At 52.1% G+C, this 3,528-nt stretch overlaps 1 long non-coding RNA gene across 1 annotated transcript in view; it reads left to right on the top strand.

The window, feature by feature from the left end:
• The first annotated feature begins 414 nt into the window (after window positions 1-414).
• Window positions 415-3,528, top strand: part of LOC109313343 — a 24,175-nt gene continuing 21,061 nt past the window's right edge. The window contains exon 1 of the long non-coding RNA XR_002102031.1: window positions 415-611. This is a non-coding gene — a long non-coding RNA (uncharacterized LOC109313343). The remainder of the gene's footprint in view (window positions 612-3,528) is intronic.

The raw sequence follows: 3,528 nt of genomic DNA, 5'->3' as shown, positions 1-3,528 counted from the left end.
GCTTATCAAACTCAGCTTTCCTGAAGTCAAGGACTTCTGCTTTGCTGACTGACTTGCCAGCTTTACAATGGATAGTAAAGGTGATCAGCTCATAGTCACTATCATGCAACTTTCCACTGATTCTTAGGTCACTACCTATGTCATCTCCTTTAGTCAGTACCAGGTCCAACAATGCTCAGCCTCTTGTCAGCTCATAGGCTTCTTGAGTCAGGTAGAGCTCATCCACACACAAGGAAGCTTTGTGACCTATCGGATTTGGACGAATGCTTTTCCCATGAGATACCCAGGTAGATGAAGTCTCCCATGACAACCATGCACTGAGAGCATGCAGCCTAAGCCAGTTCCCTGGTGAATTCCTGGTCCAGCTCTTGCTTCTGGTTAGAAGATCTGTAGCAGACTCCTACCATGATGTCCCCTGAGCCACATTCCCCATGTATTTTGACCCAGAGAGACTCCAGTCATCCCTCCTGGGTTCCAATGTCAATTTGGAGGTATGTGTAGCTGTCCTTCACATAGAGGGATACATCCCTGCCCTTTTATCTGCACAATCATACCTGTACAGGGTATAGACTTCTATGCCTGTGGCCCAGTCATAGGTGGAGTCCCACCAGGTCTCTGTTATCCCTATGAGGTCATAGTTATTCTTGTTTAGCAAGAGGACCAGCTCCTCCTGTTTATTCCCCAAGGTCCTGGCATTGCTGTACAGGCAGGAAAGTGTCCCACTGGGGACCCTTGCCTTCCCCACCAATCGTTCTGGAGCTAGGGTAGGGGTATGTTCCCTTATGTGCCTTGGCCCACTGCATGTACAAGGGTCCCCCAGTGGGCCAGCAGTGGTGGTAATCCCCCCAATCCCCAGCAGACTCAGTTTAAAGCCCAGTTGAGCAGGTCAGCCAGTCTGGCTGAGAAGAGCCTCCTCTCCAATGGAGTGAAATGGAGGCCATCTCTCCCCAGTAGACCATCACCTCTCTCACCAAAGAGTGGACTGTGATTGTGGAAGCTGAAGTCTTCAGCACTGCAGTCTTTGGTTGACTACCTCAACCCATCTCTCCCTCCTGCGCCAATGACTAGCAACCAGGAGGAACAAGAAAAAGACCACCTGCACCCCACACCCCATAAGCCCCACTCCCAGAGCCATGTAGTCTCTCATGACCCAGTTTGGATTGCTCTGAGCCCTGTCATTTGTGCCCACATGGATAAGGAGCATAGGGTAGTGGTCAGAGGGCTGAATAATCTTTGGGATCCTCTCTGCTATGTCCTTGATGTGGGCCCCCAGGAAGTAGCAGACCTCCTGGGCTAGGTTGTCGGGGCATGATGACCACTCTGTGTTTTGTCTTAGGGAGTGTAGGGTGGGTGATCCTCCCTTGCTTACAGAAACTAGCATCTCTGCAGGCTCAACTGGGGCTGAAAGATGTCCATACCTGTTACAGAGCCCCAGAGGGGAGAGGACCTTGGTGCAGCATGCCTTTGGGCCCTTGACCACCTTGGTCCAACCCCCTGGCTGGACAGTATGGGAGATCCCCAAGTCCTCCCTTGTCCTAAGAGGTGACCTTGGTTTACCCTCTGCCTCCAGGGGGTGAAGGGCCTGGTAGTAGGAATCGATCTCCTGCTTACCATCCCTGATGGCATGCAGACTCTGGACCGTGGCCTGGAGCTTCTCAATCTGATGTTCCAGAGGTTCCAAAGTGGAGCAAACTGTGCAAGGGGAGGTGGCAATGCTCCCAGTACCATAAGCCTGGAAATATGTCAGGCAGCCCCCACAGCTGAGAGTCAGGGGCTTCATCTGTGTGGAGCCCAGAACCATGGGTTCCATCTGGGTGGAGGCATCTGAGGTGCCAGAGGGGGAGGTTGCAGACTCTGAGGGGAGCCTTAGGTTGTGGTGTGTGCCCATCTTTATCATGCCACTGGTAGGGGGATTGCTGGCAGGGCCATGGGCCCTCCCACTCACCATCCTGCAGAAACTCCCACGTTAACTTGCACTCCAGGCTGAGAAGCTTGCCTGTTTGCATGGCCTGTTCGTGAGGCTTCAGTCATGCAGTTCCCTGGGGAGCTGGGCCAAGTAGGATCCTGATGGGGGGCGTGACCCTTCTTGGCTCCACTCAGCCACTTCCTGGCTGGCTATGTCCCTCCCAACATGTGCCCCTGCTTACCTGCGGGTAGACTGGAGCTATTTAGGGGTCCTGGAGTCTCTCCTGGGGGTCCCTGGGCTCACAGGGGTGCAGCAGGCTTTCACCCATGCATCTCACACAACAGCCTGGACTCAAGTGCCAAATTCAGCTGCCAAATTGGGCTGAAAGTCCTCCGAATTGAATCAGCACCCAAAGCTTCAGACAGCCCTACTTACTAACATTGATTATTAAAAGTAATCAATATTATAATCAATGATTATTTTAAATAATAACAAAGGGAGCAGGAGAGCACACAAGCCTCCATGGCTCACCAAAAGCATCAGGGAATGTCTCCTTGCCAAAAAGGAGGCGTATACCCAATGGAAAGAAGGGGTCATCACCAGGGATGACTATTCTGCAGTCGCTTGGGGATGTAGGGGGGCAGTTAGGAAGGCTAAGGCAGAGATGGAATTAGAACTAGCTTCTCAGATTAAGGACAATAAGAAGTCCTTTTTTAAATACATAGGGGGCAAAAAGAAGGTCCCGGGTAACGTGGGTTCCTTGCAGGACGCGTCGAGAAATTTGGTCATTACACCAGACAACAAAGCTAACATGTTTAATGATTTCTTTGCCTCTGTCTTCCTAAGTAGGGACCAGAACAGTAACCTCCCTGCTGGGCCCCCCTCGGGCCCCGGGGGAGGCACACCTGGGCCAAAGGTTAGTGAGGAACTAGTTAGGGAGCTTCTGGAGGGGCTGGACGTATTCAAGTCAGCCGGCCTGGATGATCTCCACCCTAGAGTTCTAAAGGAATTGGCCGAGGTCATTGGAGGACCCCTGGCACAGCTTTATGAGCACTTGTGGTGCTCTGGTGTGGTGCTGGAGGACTGGAAGAGGGCCAGCGTGGTTCCCATCTTCAAAAAAGGGAGGAAGGAGGACCCAGGAAACTATAGGCCAGTTAGTCTTACCTCAATCCTAGGCAAGCTGTATGAGAAAATTATACTGGCACACATCCATGGGGGGCCAGCAGGGGAATGCATGCTTAGGGGCAACCAACATGGGTTTATCAGTGGCAGGTCCTGTCAGACCAACCTGGTGACCTTCTACGACCAGATTACCAGATCATTAGATGCAGGGGTAGCAGTGGACATAGTCTTCCTGGACTTCCAGAAAGCTTTTGACACTGTCTCTCACCCCTTTCTCATTAAGAAACTGGGGGACTGTGGTGTTGATGCCCACACAGTCAAATGGGTTGCCAACTGGCTGGAGGGCTGCACCCAGAGGGTGGTAGTGGATGGGTCCTTCTCAACCTGGAAAGACATGGGCAGTGGGGTTCCACAGGGCCAGCACTGTTCAACATCTTCATCAGCGATTTGGACAAGGGGGTAAAAAGCTCCCTGTTCAAATTTGCTGATGACACTAAGAT

This window comes from Crocodylus porosus, unplaced genomic scaffold (genome assembly GCF_001723895.1).
Source record: "Crocodylus porosus isolate Cpor-Errol unplaced genomic scaffold, CroPor_comp1, whole genome shotgun sequence".
Taxonomy (NCBI): Eukaryota; Metazoa; Chordata; order Crocodylia; family Crocodylidae; genus Crocodylus; species Crocodylus porosus.
Note: the sequence above shows the minus strand (reverse complement) of the source record. Positions and strands in the feature narration are given on the sequence as shown.